Below are 18,610 nucleotides of genomic sequence, written 5' to 3'. Positions count from 1 at the left end.
AACAGGCCTCAGGCAGGTCCAGTTGGTGGGAGTCAGAAAAGCCATTGCAGACAGGCCTCTATAAGCTTGTTGTGTCACACAGAGGGCCGCCAACTAACCTTTGGAGTCACTCTGGGAAGCTTGGCATCAAGGCAAGCATGTCCAATCTTCCTTCTTTAGATAGTAAGGCAGTCCTTCAAGCAGTAGGACAGTGGATCTGGCTGTTCGGCAGTCCTTCTTCTGAATCTTCTACAAGTCGAAGAGAGTTCTGCTGAATGGTTCTAAGAATCCTATTTTTATATCTGGTGCCAGCCTTTGTATGGGGCATACACAATGTATTGGCTCTGCTGTTATGATTGATAAATTACAGGACATGCAAGCTGCAGCATTCAGGGAGAAAGAAGCACATTTGGGCTCAGCAGCAACAGAGGGAGAACAGAAAGGAAATGAACTATGGTCCTGATTCTCTTTTTTTTCCACAAGTAGTCATGACTTATTCATGGACTTTCTGGAGAATGTATGATGGAACAACGAATGCTGGAACCACGCATGCCTGAACAACGCAGTCGGAACAACGACCGCGTTGTTACCTTGAATGCTTTATCACCCATGCCTTTACAATGATTTTTCGTTGTAAAAGTATGCCTAGTAAAGGCACGTGTGATAACGGCAGGTGTGGTTCTAGCATGCGATCCCCCACCTGCCCTAATGCCCAGAAGTACCCCACCCATAATACTAAAACTACCCCGACCCCCCACCCCTAAAACAAAAATAGCCCAGATAAAGAGCCCTAAACCCTTGCCCGACCACCCCCACCCGCCCAAAAAACAATCAACCCTCCCACCCACCCCTAAAAATAAAACTACCCGGATACCCCCACTCCCAAAAACCAAACTACCCCGACCCCCCACCCTGTCCCTAAAAACCTAACTACACCGATCCCCCACCCACAAAAACAAAACTACCCGACCCCTGCACCCTTGCCCCCAAAAACAAAACTACCCTAATCCCCCTACCCCCACCCCCAAAAACAAGAGATAAAATTATTAAGGCCCTATCTGTGCAGGCCATTTCCACTAGAGATCACACCAACAAGTGCCCATCACTGAACCCTAACAACTCCTTACTACCCAAACAATTATTCACACCTTAATCCGAAACACTTGTTACCACACTACCTATATCTGTCCTAATGTGGTATTTGACTAAAAATTTAGTTGGTCGAAATTATCCTAAACTTGATTACCCTAACTGTGTGTCAGAATCAGAACTCACATTCAAACTCCTGCCCATCAGAAACTTAAAGGCAGAAAGTTGCCTTTGTACTTCTGTCATGTTAATGGAGCATTGTATTGTTGAGTGTCAGTATCCGGCCCGGGTCTTAGTCCGCTTTAACCTCAAGAAAGTACTGTGTTTATGCTCTTTAATCTCATTCTCCAATATCTCCAAACTGTTCCTCAGATCTCTCCTGAATGTGTCAAACAGCTCCTTGTCCTTCCATGCTGCTGTATCAATGTTAGTCTGTAGTTTCTGCAATTCCTTGCGCATTTTGGTAAGGTGTGGATCTGCATATTTTAACAGAGGCCCAGTGGCACAAATTTGACCACTATGTAATTTTTTAATCAACCGATGTACCACCATTTGCTGGATGTGCACTTCAATAGCATTTCGACAGTTTTGGTTTGCTTGCTATGCCTGTTGTCAAGCTCGTAGTCGATCATTCAAAGATGGAAATATCCATCGTCATGGCATTCTTAAACATTCCCTGGGACGCCACCTCCCTCTTATTCCACAACTCCTCCATGTTGAACAGTATCCAAAGGATTGTAATAAACCGAGTCATGGATTTAACACCGGTGACAGTCTATTCCTGTGAGACACCCTGGTACCTTGCAGAGGGCTTGCTGAACTCTGAACACCTTTCCCAATTACAAGCTCGAGGATCCGGGCAGGAGTAAACAGCGCAAGTGCACCCCTTTGGGTACATCTCACCGCCTTCAAGCATTTCCCGCATGCCTCTTTGATCATCCAATGTGTTACTGGTGGCAGCAGGTTCCTATACTAGGGGTCGTAATCAAAGAACCGGTTCCTAGAGCCTCCCCGCCGGCCTGTAGCAAAATTAATGTTGGCCCACATATCTCTCCTTGAACAATACTTTGACAGGCTTCGAGTGCCAGCATTTCCTTGTGGGCTGTCTAGGTATTGCTAATAGAAAAATATACATATGCGCAGATGATCCTTATGGGTACTACAGGTATGTAGACTAAAGCCCATATTTATACTTTTTTAGGGCCGCATTTGCGTAATTTTTTTATGCAAACGTGGCACAAACTTACAAAATACAACTGTATTTTGTAAGTTTGCACCGCTTTTGCGTCAAAAAGCGGCGCAAATGCAGCGCTGAAAAAGTATAAATATGGGCCTAAGTATTTTTTAACTTATAAGACATTTTAACATTCTAACTTAGTGATATCTGTTGTTGCAATACTTTTGTAAAATTTTATGGCATTTTGAAGTATTTCACTGACGTACCACAGTACCTAGCGAAGACAAGCCATTAAGTGATTGGCTAACGATTACCATTACAAAACTTAAAGGCAGAATGTTGTTTTGGCTGTGTCTGTGGTATGCTTTTATATATAGATAAGTATTAGGTATGATATGTTTTTTCCCTATCCACTACCACTCTATTAAAGTGGTAATAGTCGAGAAAAAATATTTAGAAATTTCTATATATTTAAAAAGAAATGGATGGACTACCGCAGCACTTTCTGGGAAGTATCTCGGTGCTTAAAATAAACAAATAAATATGATAAAAAAAATAAAAAATACGCTGTACTACAGTTTATTTTACAAATATAGGGCCTGATTTATGAAAAGTTAGCGCCACATTTGCGTAATTTTCTAAGGCAAAAGCGGTGCAGACTTGCAAAATAGAATTATAGTTTGTAAGTTTGCTCTGCTTTTGCGTCAGAAAATGACGCAAATGCTGCGCTAATTTTTATTAAATCAGGCCAATAGTGTGTTACACTGTATATTCTATTCTTGACAGTTGAAATATTTAAAAACATCTAATGGTTACCAAGGTAATATCTATAAATTTCCGCACTAGTTAAAAGTTTTAAAAAATGTGCAGTACTTCGGAAACTGCTGTAAAAATATATAGATAATTATAAATACATATCTCTAATTAATTTCATTTTCATAGGTAAGAAACAACAATGAAACCTAATACTTACTTACATATAAAGTTCCTAACCCAGAACACAGCATCAATGTGCTGAAAATGACATGGCTACCTTTTACCTTTGGTAAACACAGCTATTAGCCAATCACATACTGCCTTCTTATCTGCATGTACTGCAGTATACCAAGAACTTGCCACAGGATACCCCAGCACAATATATAACTATTGTAAAACTTATAACTTTAACACTACCTACACTATTTACACATACTCCCAAAAATGACCATTTACACCTCATAATGTATATTTCTGCCACATCTCTATATGTTCACCCACTTTCATGCTACAACTTTTTTGATTACCACAATCCACGCTACACCACTCCACTCTATGCTATTATAATCTATGCCACTTCACTCCGCGTCACTCCACTAAATGCCTCTTCACTCTATGATGATTCACTGTACATCACTCCACCACACTCCACTCTTTGTCACTGCCTCTACACCACTCCACTGTATGCTATTGCACTCTACCTGACTCCATTCTTTGACACTCCGTCTACATCATTCCACTGTAGGACCATACACTGTACACTGCTGCACTATACACTATTCCACTGCACGCAACTAAACTTTACTGCACTACACTCTATGATATTCCACTCTATGCCACTCCAAAGTACTCTACTTTAGAGTACTGTACTGCACTGTACGCTATTCCACTGTATGCCACTCCACTCTATGCCACTCTAATGTTCTCCACTCCACTACTCGCCACTCCACTCTATGACAATCCAATGTGATGCTATTAAGCTGTACACCTCTCCATTTTACCCCACTCCACTCTACGCCACTTCACTCTATGCTAATCTATGCCTCTGTACTTTACCCTATTCCACTATATGGCACTCCACTGTGCGTCACTACCATGCATGCCACTACACTCAACATTATTCCACTCTACACCACTTCACTGTATGCCACTCCACTCTATGCTGGTCTTCTCAATGCCACTACACTCTACACTATTCCAATCCACTCTACAACACTCTACTCTATGTCACTCCACAATATGTTATTACGCAGTATGCCACAGAAGTCCACCTCACTACACTGAACCCTTCTCCACTCCACTCTAGAACACTCCACTCTACAGTATTCCACCCCACACCACTCTACTTAATGTAACTCCACTGTACGCCACTCCACTACCTGCCATTCCACTCTATGCCACTCCACTCTACCCCCACTCCAGTGTACGCTATTCCATTGTACACAACTCCACTCTACACCACTCCAAGCTGCCCTATTCCACTGTATGCTACTACACTTTACCTCACTCCACTTTTCGCGATCCACTGTATACCACTCCAGTATACACAAGTCTACTCTGTCACTCCCCTCTATGCAATTATCCACTCAACCACTCCAAATTATCCACAATACCCCTCCACTCTATATCACTCCTCCTTTGCCACTCCACTCTGCGGTGCTCCACTCTATGCTATTACACTATACTCCGCTCCACTCTACCACAATCCATTCTATTCCACTGCACTGTACACATCTACACTGTATACTATTTTACTGTTGGCCACTCCACTCTAAACCACTCCACTGTATGTCACTATGAGGTACCCAAATCCACTATAAACTATTCCACTGTACACAACTCCGCTGTACACCACTCCACTGTATGTAATTCCACTCTATACCACTTCTCTGTATGCCACTCCAAGGGACACCCCTCTATTATATGCTATTCCACTGTTAACCACTCCACTTTATGCCACTCCACTTCTCTCTACTCTACACCACACAATACCACTCCACTCTATGCCATTCCAGTGTACCCCACTCCACACTATGCCATTCCACTATGGGGGTCATTCTGACCCCGGCGGTCTGAGACCGCCGGGGCCAGGGTCGGCGGGAGCACCGCCGACAGACCGGCGGTGCCCCGCAGGGCATTCTGACCGCGGCGGTTCGGCCGCGGTCAGATGCGGGAAACCGGCGGTCTCCCGCTGGTGTCCCGCTGCCCTGCAGAATCCTCCATGGCGGCGGAGCGCGCTCCCCCGCCATGGGGATTCTGACACCCCCTACCGCCATCCTGTTCCTGGCGGGACTCCCGCCAGGAACAGGATGGCGGTAGGGGGTGACGCGGGGCCCCTGGGGGCCCCTGCAGTGCCCATGCCAATGGCATGGGCACTGCAGGGGCCCGTGTAAGAGGGCCCCACAAAGTATTTCAGTGTCTGCTATGCAGACACTGAAATACGCGACGGGTGCCACTGCACCCGTCGCACCTTCCCACTACCCCGGCTCAATTCTGAGCCGGCGTCCTCGTGGGAAGGCTGATTTGCCCTGGGCTGGCAGGCGGCCTTTTTGCGGCCGCCCGCCAGCCCAGGGCAAATCCCAAAATACCCTCAGCAGTCTTTCGACCGCGGAGCGGTATTTTGGTGGGGGAACTTCGGCGGGCGGCCTCCGCCGCCCGCCGAAGTTAGAATCACCCCCTATATGTTACTCTCTGTACCCAACTATAGCCACTCAATATTGTATTTGACTCTATGTCACTACGAACTACCCCACTTCAGTGTTAACTAATCCAGTGTACGTTACTCCACTCTATGCCACTCCACTGTACACTGTTCCAATCTACGCCACTCCACTCAAAGTCACTCTAGTGTACACCACTTCACTCTTCACTATTCTAGAGTATGCTATTTCAATGAACGCTACTCTACTGTGTGAGATACCTCTGTATGCACCTTCATTCTACACCACTCACCTGTATGCCACTCCAATTTACCCCAATCCACTCAATGCCACTCTGCTCTGGGACACTCCCCTGCATGCCACTCCACCGTTCACTTTTCCACTGTATACCAATCCACTCTACCCCACTTCATTCTATGCCACTCCACTCTACATTACTCCGCTGTATGCTATTGAACTTTAAGCCACTCGACTCTATGCCTCTGCAGTCAATGCCACTCCGCTCTACAACACTGTACACTATGCTATTCCACTATATGTAACGCCACTCTACCCCAGTCCACTCTACGCTATACCACTCTATCCCACTTCACTCCACACCACTCCAGTCTATGCCAAACCCTGTATGCTATTGCATGGTATGCCACTCCACTCTATGCCACTCCACTCTATGCTACTCCAATTTACCCTACTCCATTCTACCCATCTCCTGCCACACCACTCCCCTCCACTCTGCCCAGTAACACTATGCTCCACTCAGCAACAGTCTATGCCCCTCTACTAGGACACACTGTTCTTCACTGTATAGCACTACATTGTACAACAATGTATTAATGTCAATGCCAGTGTACAACACTTTTCTTTACCCCATAGCAGTTTAAGACACAATGGGGGTGATTCCAACCCTGGCGGTCGGTGATAAAGCGGCGGCCAACCCGCCAACAGGCAGGCGGTCAAAAAAATGGAATTCTGACCCTGGCGGGAACCGCCAACACAGCCCGCCACTTTAACACTTCGACCGCCACGGCGGGACAGACAAACAGGTTGGCGGTCACCGCCAACAGGCAGGCGGCAGACAATGTACCGCCCACCCTATCACAACTCACCAATCCGCCACCTTTTCCAGGGCGGGAGCCCCGCCGATAAAAACACGGCAGAAACAGACTACGAACAGGAAAACGCTCACCGATACACACTCCACGAGGAAGGAGGACAGCATGGAACCCGAATTAAACATCCAACAGCTATTGTCTACCTGCTCATCTACCACAAGTACGAACGCCGGCGCAGACGACAGCGGTGAGTACTGCACCTACGACACAAGGGAGGGGGGAGGAGAAAAGGTTACGGGCACACACATACGCGACACACCCACCCCCCCACCCCCTACCCAAATCCCTACACACCAATGCAGAGCAACAAGTCAGAGTGACACCCCCAAACCCCCCGGAATAATGCAAAGACAGAATCAAAATGAACTTTAAAATTTATGTATAAAATAGGTTCATTGAAGTCATGGTAAATATGCAATATGAAATATACAAAATAAAGAATGAACATAGTGAAAATTATAAACATAGGCAATAAGTCCTGCACAGTTAGTTAAATTTCCATAGTCCGTGGGCCAATGTGTACAAACACATGGGCAAAGCCCACACAGGAGACCGGATACCATTGGAGAGAACACTGCAGGGGCATCAGATGATAAAACTACAGGCACCTCAGGGGGAAGGGAAGGGGGGGCACCTCAGCCACATGAGTCCACAACGCCAGATCCACAAGGGGCCTCCATGCCCACTGTGCCATCCTGGGGAGTGCAAAGCCACAGTCTCTCAAGTCTCTACAGTGGGAGGGTTGCCCACTGTGCCATCCTGGGGAGTGCAAAGCCACAGTCTCTCAAGTCTCTACAGTGGGAGGGTTGCCCACTGTGCCATCCTGGGGAGTGCAAAGCCACAGTCTCTCAAGTCTCTACAGTGGGTGGGTTGCCCACTGCTACATCCTGGGGAGTGCAAAGCCACAGTCCATCAGATGGATAACCGACTCCACTGGTATTGGAGGAGGCATGGTGCTCAGAGTGCTTCGTGAACACCTGCTCGACACTAGAACCGGCACTGTCAATGGGCCAGCGGTGCTTGAGACGGCGTTGCCCAGTGGAGCGGTACTTGAGACGGCGTTGCCCAGCGAAGCGGTGCTTGAGACGGCTGGGCCCAGCGGAGCGGTGCTTGACAGGAAGGACCCAGCGGAGCGGTGCTTGAGACGGCGGTGCCCAGCGGAGCGGTGCTTGAGATGGCGGTGCCCAGCGGAGCGGTGCTTGAGACGGCGGGGCCCAGCGGAGCGGTGCTTGAGATGAAGGGCCCAGCGGAGCGGTGCTTGACTGGAAGGGCCCAGCGGAGCGGTGCTTGACAGGAAGGGCCCAGCGGAGCGGTGCTTGACTGGAAGGGCCCAGCGGAGCGGTGCTTGAGACGGCGGGGCCCAGCGGAGCGGTGCTTGAGACGGCAGGGCCCAGCGGAGCGGTGCTTGACTGGAAGGGCCCAGCGGAGCGGTGCTTGAGACGGCGGGGCCCAGCGGAGCGGTGCTTGACAGGAATGGCCCAGCGGAGCGGTGCTTGACTGGAAGGGCCCAGCGGAGCGGTGCTTGAGACGGCGGGGCCCAGCGGAGCGGTGCTTGACAGGAAGGGCCCAGCGGAGCGGTGCTTGACAGGAAGGGCCCAGCGGAGCGGTGCTTGACTGGAAGGGCCCAGCGGAGCGGTGCTTGACAGGAAGGGCCCAGCGGAGCGGTGCTTGACTGGAAGGGCCCAGCGGAGCGGTGCTTGACAGGAAGGGCCCAGTGGAGCGGTGCTTGAGATGAAGGGCGCAGCGGAGCGGTGCTTGAGACGGCGGTGCCCAGCGGAGCGGTGCTTGAGATGGCGGGGCCCAGCGGAGCGGTGCTTGAGACGGCGGGGCCTGTTCAGCGGTGCCTGTCCTGTCTTTCTAGGGAGCCAGACCTGGCCAAGACACCCCGCTTAGTCGCCCTCCGACCTTGCGGTTGCGGGGCCCTCCTGTGATGGAGTCTTGGGCCCGTGGGTGTCGTCCGTCACACCCGGAATGGGGCTGGTGGGGCCCTCCTGGTCAGCTCGCCTGCTGCATGACTTCTCCGCCCTCCTGCCCTTGCCCTCCTTCGCTGAAGCTCTCTGGCCCTTGCCTCCCTTTGATGATGTGGCAGGTGACGGGGCAAGGCTACTGTCCTTGGTGGCAGCCGTCTCAGGCTTCTCGCGCCGGCCCTTAATTTTTTTTGTCCTCTTCCCAGGGGGTGGGCTGGCTGTCCCCTTGCTGCTGGCCGATGTTCCTGCCCTAGGAGCTGGTGGACTCCAATAGCCCTGCACTATGGTCATACTAGAAGCAGGGCTGGAGGTGGCTGAGGTGCTCTTTGGACTCTTACCAGATGGAGGGGGTGGGTCAGGTGATGCAAAGAGGTTAATTTTGGAGAGGAAAAGTTTTGTAGGAGCAATGGGAAGGGTAGGTGCAGTGGGTATGGGAGTGGAGGAAGAGGATGTGGTTGTAGGAGAGTCAAGTGTGCTGTCTTTGGGTGCAGGTGCTTGTGACGGAGGCTGTCGTGAGGTGGATGGCTGTTGGATGGGTGGCTGCCTGCGTTTGTGTGGTTTGGAAGAGGGGGTGACAGACACACTGGGAGAGGACACAGGGGACGTGTAAATGGCAGTGGGGGTGGTGACTGCACGTGTGCGGACTGTACTGGAGGGTGTGCTGGTGATGGAAGTACTGGCTGATGGTGGTGTGCATGCAGGTGTGAGTGGAGACGTCACAGGGAGGGAGGAGGGAGACGAGGAGGAGGGGGACACAGAGGTGGTAGTGACTGTTGCCATGTCTGCATCTGGATGTTGCTTGGGTGAATGCTTGTGGGATCTGTGGTGCTTATGTCTGGATGAGCTGCCCTTGGGTGTTGAGGTGTGTGCAGGCTGGTCTGATGGTGTGAATGGGATAGGCTGAGGAACAGGAGACTGGGACTGGGTGGAGGCAGTTAGAAGAGGGAGGCTGGAGACAGGGACAATGGCTGCCGTCAGTGCTGAGGCCAGAGCGTTGAACGATCGCTGATGGGCAGCTTGACCCGAATGAATGCCCTCCAGGTATGCATTGCTCCGATGCACCTCCCTTTCTACACCCTGGATGGCATTCAAAAGGGTAGACTGCCCAACAATGATGGTCTGGAGGAGGTCAATGACCTCCTCACTGAGGGCAGCAGGGGTAACTGGGGCAGGGCCTGAGGTGCATGGGGCGAAGGAGATGGCCGGCTTCCTGGCCGAGCGGGCATGGAGCGAAGGCTGAGAGGCTGCTGGGAGGGCGGGGCTGGTGCGCTGGGTGGCGGCTGTACCTGTTGTGGCGGTGGGCACGGATGTTGCCGCCACCGCAAGGGAGCTCCCTTCCGAGGACGTGTCGGTGTAGCTGACGTCTCCACGGGTCCCCGTTGTGGAGCTCCCCTCGCCCTCCGTCTCACTGGTGTACTCGGAGTCTGTTGCATGGCCCTCCGGGGCGATGTGAGATGCAGCTCCCTCGTGCGCCGATGCCAATTCTCCTCCGCCTGATGATGCTAATGCACACATGCACAGGAAGAAAAAGAAAAAGGGTGGGGGGGACAAATGAAGACAGGTTGAGTGCATGCATTGGCAACACCGTTGTCGGAGAGGACAGACACAGAAGCCCCCAGCACTACGCCGCGCAATCGGGGTACGCTACTCAGTTCTTGTGACTAGGCCTACAGGTCTATGGATGACAAATGCACACATGGGTGATGCAGGACCAAGGATAGCTGTACTTGCACCCTACAGAGGTGGGGGGCGGGGGCACAGGGCCATGCCTAATGGAGGGGACTAGCCTACAGAAAGCGCCCTGGCCTAGAGTTACCCACAGCCCTCCTCCCCAACCCAGACACCTCCACTGCGCGCAAAGATAGCAGAATGTGCTGATACTCACCCCCTTGTGTCTGCTGTGATGTCCTCACGCGCCCATCCAAATCGGGGTAGGCCACCGCCAGGATCCGGGACATCAGGGGGGTCAATTGGCGGCTGGCACCCCTTCTACGTTGGGAGGCCATCCCCAGCAGAGACTCGGCGGTCTTTCTAGTCCCGCGGCGGATGTCCTCCCACCTCTTTCAGCAGTGGGTGCCCCGTCTGTTGTGGACCCCCAGGGCCCGGACGTCCTTGGCGATGGCACGCCAAATGTCGATCTTCTGATGGGCGCTGACCTATTTGACATGTACAGGGTGGGAAAGGAAATATCATCACTTTTCTGCATGATCGATGTGAGTGGCCCCCCCTCCCCAACCTTGCCATGTGGCACATGCTCTCATCTGTCGTGCGTTGCACTCCTCATTCGCTCCCCTCCCCACCATCTTACATCCACCCCACTCAACACAGGCATAGCCCATTCAACGTGCACCCTGTGTACTAACCTGTTGGTCTGGAGGACCGTAGAGTAGCGCATACTGGGGGAGGACCCCATCAACAAGTTTCTCCAATTCCTCAGATGTGAAGGCAGGGGCCCTTTCCCCAGTCGCAGCAGCCATTGTATCTCCCAGACCGAGGTCACAGCAGCACTTGCAGTATAGGTCCTCTCCTGTGGATGATCAGGTCTCGAGTGATTAATCAGATAGAAAATGGCGGTCACGCACGCGGCGGTGCGTACCGCGGCGGTGCGTACCGCGACCGCCGGCGCACATCGTCATTGGCTCCTGAAACCCATAGGGTGCAATGTTAACCAATGCGGCTTAGCACCGCGGTCTTCGACCGCCTACCGCCACGGTGTGCCACTCCAGCGCATTGACCTCACATCCCACTGTCACACTTCACAGGTCAGGCAGCCACCATTTCAAGGGCCCACATGGCATCATTTCAACTGCGTCACACAGGCCTAGGCCGTGCATTGCCACTCATACAAGCCTTTCAATGCATTGCGATTCTTTCACTGTGCAAGCTGTGTGAACGAACCTGTGGCTTGCTTGACTTTCTGCTCCATGTTGTCCTTCCTAGGCACCGTCCGCTGGGACTTGCGAGGAGAAGGATTAATCCTCCCGTGTACCGACCGCTGGTGGACCTGTCGACAATGGAAGAACGACATATTATACTTAGATACAGGCTTGACAGAGCCACTATACATGAACTGTGTGCCCAGCTGGAGCCAGACCTGATGTCACCCATCCGCCAACCCACAGGGATTCCCCCTCTGGTGCAGGTTCTGTCAGTACTCCATTTTTTGGCAAGTGGGTCTTTTCAGACAACAGTGGCCATGTCATCAGGGATGTCTCAGCCTATTTTTTCTAAGGTTTTGTCCAGAGTGTTGTCTGCCCTGATGAAATACATGCGGAGCTACATTGTTTTCCCTGAGGTGGATGATTTGGCTACAGTGAAGGGTGATTTCTATGCCCTTGGACATATCCCCAACATCATTGGTGCCATTGATGGGACCCATGTGGCTTTGGTTCCCCCCAAAGAAAGTGAGCAGGTGTACAGAAACAGAAAAAGTTATCATTCGATGAATGTCCAGGTGGTCTGTTTGGCTGACCAGTACATCTCCCGTGTAAATGCCAAGTTCCCTGGGTCAGTGCATGACGCGTATGTTATGCGAAATAGCAGCATCCCTTATGTGATGGAACAGCTACAGAGACACCGTGTGTGGTTATTAGGGGACTCTGGTTACCCCAACCTCTCCTGGCTATTGACCCCAGTGAGGAATCCCCGGACCAGGGCAGAGGAACGGTACAATGAGGCCCATGGGCGAACTAGGAGGATCATAGAAAGGACCTTCGGCCTCCTGAAAGCCAGGTTTAGGTGCCTGCATATGACAGGTGGATCCCTAATGTACTCACCAAAGAAGGTGTGCCATATCATCGTGGCCTGCTGTATGCTTCACAATCTTGCTTTGCGACGCCAGGTGCCTTTTGTGCAGGAGGATGGTCCAGATGGTGGTGTTGTAGCAGCTGTGGAGCCTGTGGAGAGTGAAGAGGAGGAAGACGACGGGGACGACACGGACAACAGGGATACAGTCATACAACAATATTTTCAGTAGCACACAGGTAAGAATCAACCACGCCATTTCACATTTACTTAAGGCCTCCTGCGTCTCTACTGTCTGTGTTTCCCCCCAGTTCCTTTTAACTGAATTGTGACTTTCCCTTCCCTTTTCAGAGCTGTATGACCCACTGCGTGACTGCTTTGTTTGCCCATGGACTAAAGCTTATTGACATTGGTATGTTGTCATCACAATGTAACTGAACATAATTGCACCGTTATGTGTAATACATTTGTGATAAATACAAGCAGACTCCTGTTATTTTAAGTGCAATTAGTGATTTATTTCAAGTGCTACATATAGGTACATGATTGTAAAACGGTGATGGGTGGGGTTGGAGTAATGTCCATGGCAGAGTCCAGTTCTCAGTTTCACAGGTGCATTGTCCATATGCCTGTGGAAGGATGGAGCAGGGCCAGTTTAAGGTTGGACAGGGTGACAATGTGGGACAGTGGGATGACATCAGGGGGTATCTTATGCTGGCGGGGGTCTTGGCATCCTACTCTGTCTTCTTGTGAGATCTCAGGTTCCGCTTGCGATGTGGTTGTTCTTCAGCAGGAGGTGGGGTTCTGGTGGCCTGTCGTTGTGTGGGGGCCTCCTGTCCACTAGCGCCGGCGGAGGTGGTAGGCTGTTCCTGGTCCAGGCTAGTGACAGGGGCCCTTTGGGGTGCCACATGGTCCCGCAATGTGGTGACTATCTGGTTAAGGGCCAGGACGATGGTCCCCATTGCGGAACCAATGTTCCTCAGTTCCTCTCTGAACCCCATGTACCGTTCCTCCTGCTGTGCCTGGATCTCCTGGAACCTGGCCAGTACCGTCGCCATCGTCTCCTGGGAGTGGTGGTATGCTCCCGTGATGGTGGTGAGGGCCTCTTGGAGAGTGGGTTCCCTGGGCCTGTCCCCCCCGTCGCACAGCAGCCCTCCCAGTTCCCCTGTGTTCCTGGGCCTCTGTCCCCTGGACGGTGTGCCCACTACCACTGCCCCCAGGTCCCTGTTGTTGTTGGGGTGGTTGTTCAACCTGGGTGCCCTGTAGTGGCGGACACACCGCTGATTGACGTGTCCTGGAGACAGAGGCATGGGCCCGCTGGGTGGGAGCTGTGCTGGTGTTCCCAGAGGGGGTTAGGTCTGCTGTAGCCTGTGGCTGTGTGTGGGGAACCGACTGTCCAGAGGTCCCCGATGGGCCGGGCTGGTTATCTGAGTCCAGGGAGACAGAGCTGCTGTCATCGCTGGGGGCCTCTTCTGGGGGTGGGATGGACATCTCTGGACCCTCCGTGGCGGTGTGGTGGCGTTCGGGTCCTGCAGGGGTATAGGGTATGGTTATTGCTTCTGTGTGTGGCATTTCGTGTGATGGGTGGGTGTCGGTGTACCCAAGTGCAGGCATTCCCTTGTGGGGGCTTTTGTGAGGGTGGCTTGTGGGGGTGATGTGTGTGTGCAGTGGGCATGCTTTGGTGATGGGTGTCCATGCTTTGTGGTCGCATGCAGGGCTTGGTGTTGGGATGGGTGGGTTGTGATGGTGAGCCATTTGCAAGGAGTTGGTGTGATGGGGGTGGGGGTGAGGGTGGGGGTATGTGCTGGCATGCAGGTGGGGTGGGGGTGGGAAGTAGTAGTTAAGAATTGACTTACCAGAGTCCATTCCTCCAAATACTCCTGCGAGGCCGTCAGGATGCAGGATGTGCAAGACTTCCTCCTCCCATGCTGTAAATTCTGGGGGAGTAGGTGGGGGTCCGCCGCCAGTCTTCTGCACCGCGATGTTGTGCCTTGATACCATGGAACGCACCTTCCCCCGTAGGTCGTTCCATCGCTTCCTGATGTCGTCCCGATTGCGTGGATGCTGTCCCACCGCGTTGACCCTGTCCACTATCCTTTGCCATAGCTCCATCTTCCTAGCAATTGTGGTGTGCTGCACCTGTGCCCCGAAGAGCTGGGGCGCTACACAAACTATTTCCTCCACCATGACCCTGAGTTCTGCGTCAGAGAACCTGGGGTGTCTTTGGGGTGCCATGGGGTGGTGTGGATGAGGTGAGGGAAGTTGTATGTGTTGTGGAGTGTAATGTGTGTGGTGGTGTATGGTGTTTTGTGTGTGGTAATTGTGTGGGTGATGTTGTGATTTGCCTAAGTGTGATGGTCTACTCTAAGCAGTGCTGTCTCTCTCTGTCCTTGATTCGCAATTGTGGTCGTAGGGGTTTGTGGGTGATGTGGGTGTGTGTTTTATATTGTATTGGGTGTGTGGGAGTGGTGTGTATATGTGTCTCAGGTGTGTGTATTTCAAATTGTCCAATGTGGTTGTGTTTTGTAAGGGTGTGTGTATTTTGACCGCGGCGGTGTGTACCGCCAATGGAATACCGCGGTTGAAAGACCGCCGCGTGGATTCGTGGGTCGGAATGGCATGGGCGTATTTCTGTTGGCGTGACGGTGGAGGTTTGGCCATCGCCATTTTTTCGCTGACCTTTGGTGTGGCGGACTTTTGTGGATGTCGGGTTTTTGGAGGTTTTCAAGTAGCGGGTCAGAATGACCGTGGCGGTTTACCGCGACCGCGGCGGTGTTATGGCGGTCTTCTGACCGGCGGTAAGCGCCTTTTACCGCCGAGGTCAGAATGACCCCCAATATTGCTCTCTACGACATTCTAAGTGACCCCCTCTATGTCACTCTACCCCAGTTGATATACTTTACTGTATGAGACACTATTCCACTGAACTTCTCTGTACTTCACAACTGTACTCTACTCCCCTCCACTCGCTACTCTATGCCACTCCTGAACCTATTATGGCCCTGGGGACCCCATTCACCAGGGCCATATATATTTTAAAGAGTAGGAGGGCCACATGGACCCTTCCGAGCCTCAATAGGATATGGGGGCCCTATCCCCAAGACCTTATTTATTTTGAAGTGTAGGGGTCTGTGTGGCCCCCTCCCCAAGCCTTATTAGGCCATGGGGACCCCATAACCAGGGCTGTTTTTGTTAAAAAAAACAGCAAGGGGGCACATGCACTCCTCCCAAGCCTTATTAGGCTCTGGGGACTCCATCTCCCAGGGCCACTACTCAAAACGAAGGGGAGGCACCCCCAGGCCCTGTCCCACCCCTGGGGGATTGTAATAAACAAGCATGGTGGCCGGCGCTTGTTTATTTTTGCCACAGATCCACAGACCGACCATGAATTTGAAATAAAATATTTTTTAAAGTTTTTATTTGTCAGTTTAAACTGTGTTTTGTCAGTGAATATATAGATATAAATAAATATGTATATGTGAATATTACCTACTGGCCAGTAGGTCGTTTCAGTTAGGACCATGTTTCCATAGAAAAAGTGTTTTTGATTTGTCTGGATCTTTGGCGTTGTTTGATGAATCTTCACAAAATTTTCCCCAAAAAGTGTTCCCGTGATTCTTAGTATGATGGAAAATTCCAGGGTGATCCTTCAAGTAGGGGCCGAGAAAAAAAGCACGGTCAAAAAAACGTGTTTCCCATGTTAATTCCCATTGGAGTTTTGAATATGACTACGGCCGAAACCGCTGGACGGAAGTACACTAAATTCGACAAAAAGCCAGCTGTTGATACGCAGATTGTGCTTTAGGTTATGTGGTGTAAATCTGGTCAGTAGTTTTTGAGAAATTAAAGGGAAAATAACTTTGTATATCTGAGGTCGTGGTGACTTTGCAAATAATTATGAGTTTGTGCGCGGAGCTGCAAAGCTCTGCTTAGCTGCTAACAATTCATACCAGGAAGTGTTGGCAGCCATCTTGGGACCTGGCTTCAACCGAGTCCCAGAAAAAAAGTGTGAAAAATTAGATAAGGGGCCAGGGTAGGAACACCCTGACTCTTTAGCTCTGGTGTTGGGTCCCAGAGGGATCCCACCCCCTCCCCCCCCCCAGGGCAAAAAGTATTAAAAACATGTTTTTTGCTGTGAATTCGCAGTGGATCTGGGAATCTGCCACAAAAAATTAAACAAAAACAACAAGCAAGAACTCCGGGGGAGTGTCACAAATAAAGTGGGGGGGGGGCACATGTGCACCCCTGGGCTTGCTGAAGCCCCGGAGACTGCCACCTTCCCAGGGCTTAAATTCTAATAAGAACACAAAGAGATCATTCCTCTTCCTGGGATTGAATTATGGAAAGTGCCACAGGACCATAAAAAGGTGGCAGGTTGTGAGTGTACCCCCTAAAGGTAGCCACCTTGAGGGTCAAAGTAGGCCCCATGGACCCCCTCAGACATTCCCTTGCAGGCAGGTGCAGTCACAAACTGCACTCGCTTGAAGGGGGATCTCTAAACCCTCTTCAAATAGCAGGCAGATTGCTGCCTGCACAGAGAAACAAGGATCATCTTTAAAGCAACCACTCTGTATTTCACTTGAATGCTTGAATTCCAAACACCTCTGGGGTGGAACCCTACTGAATCTGCCCCTACTCCAAAGGTGAACCAGGCATATATATTAGACGCTCAGACCCAACTCTTCAATGCATCTCTGGACCTGTGGGAGATTCATAAGGAATGCTGAGCAGCTCTGCAAGAAGGACTGCTACACTGCTGCCCTTCTGCCCCTCTGCCTGGGAGAAACCCTGGACCTGCATTGTAAACCCAGGACCCCAACCAGAGTGACATCAAGGGAAATTGGAGGTCCTCATAGATCATAGCCTCAGTGAAATAAAATGCTCCAGTCACCATGAACCTAGCACCTGGACTTAGTACGCTGTGAGTCTTGCCCCCCCCCCCCAAGTGGTATCACCCCTGTCCTAGGGCCTTGGAAGTGGGACTGAAGGTGCTCTGCTAGCCCAGCTGGGGTCCCTGTGAGTTGAACCAATGCAGTGTGATGCATCTCCTTGCAGCCACTGTGGTTCCATCACTGCGTAATACATCCCAGATGCAGGTCTTTGCATCACAGCCCACAGCCTCCTTGGATCCACAGCTGTGTGACGCATCCTTGATGCAGGCCTTTACATTGCAAGCCCCTCATCAACTGCATTTTTTACTACGACGCAGGACCTCACATCACAGCCCCACAGCCCTTGGAACCTCTGCTGAGTGACACATCCTCAACGTAGGATCTCACCACACTCAGCAAACCAGGATTTAAAGTACTTTCGTTCAGCCTGCCTACCTTGGTCCCTGTATTCAGCCCACACTCCATTCCAGTCAGCTTGAACTTGTGACTTTGTCCCTGTCCAGTGCGACCAGATACCCACAGTTGGTTCTCTGTGCTTCTAGGCACTATTTTCTTTATATTGCATATGTCCACTGATTGGATTTTTGTTGTTTTGGTGTCAAATAATTTGTTACATTTTACTGTATCTTTCTAATTTTGTGTGGAGTTTTCTTCTGTTGTGTTTTCACTCTATTACTGTTAGTGCTTCTAAAATAAGTCTGACTATTTTCTGCCAAGCTACTAGAGGGCTAAGGCAGATAAACTGGGGTTCCCTGTGTCTCACCCTATTAGAGACTTTGGTTGCTACTTAAGTAGGGTTTCACCCCACCTCAACCAGTAACCCAGTTTGCATCAGAAACAAACTGTCTGACTTTTTACTGTACCACACATTTACTAAAGAGGTGTAAAGCAACTCTCTGTAAATGCATACCATTTTAAAACTTTTGTTTTTTGTTATATTTCCATAGAGAGAACATAAACATTATTACAATTCCTTGTCTTACACTCGGTGGGTACAGGGCCAGACTGGGAAGGCAAAGCAGCCCTGGCAATTATTTCTGACCAGCCACAAGGGGTGTGGGGTTAGGGGGTGCTAGGAGGTGTACAAGTGTGAGCTTGCTGCTGCTTTCGTTACTGGGGGGCGATATTGCAGCACCTCTTCAAAATCGGCCACCTGTCACAAAGCCAGCCCCCACCACTGCAAAACCAGCCCCACCCTTCCAACCCACTGGGAAAATGCCCGATTCCCCTTGCC

The sequence above is a fragment of the Pleurodeles waltl genome, chromosome 11 (genome assembly GCF_031143425.1).
Source record: "Pleurodeles waltl isolate 20211129_DDA chromosome 11, aPleWal1.hap1.20221129, whole genome shotgun sequence".
NCBI lineage: Eukaryota > Metazoa > Chordata > Amphibia > Caudata > Salamandridae > Pleurodeles > Pleurodeles waltl.
The sequence above is the reverse complement of the archived record's forward strand: the minus strand, read 5'-3'. Positions refer to the sequence as shown.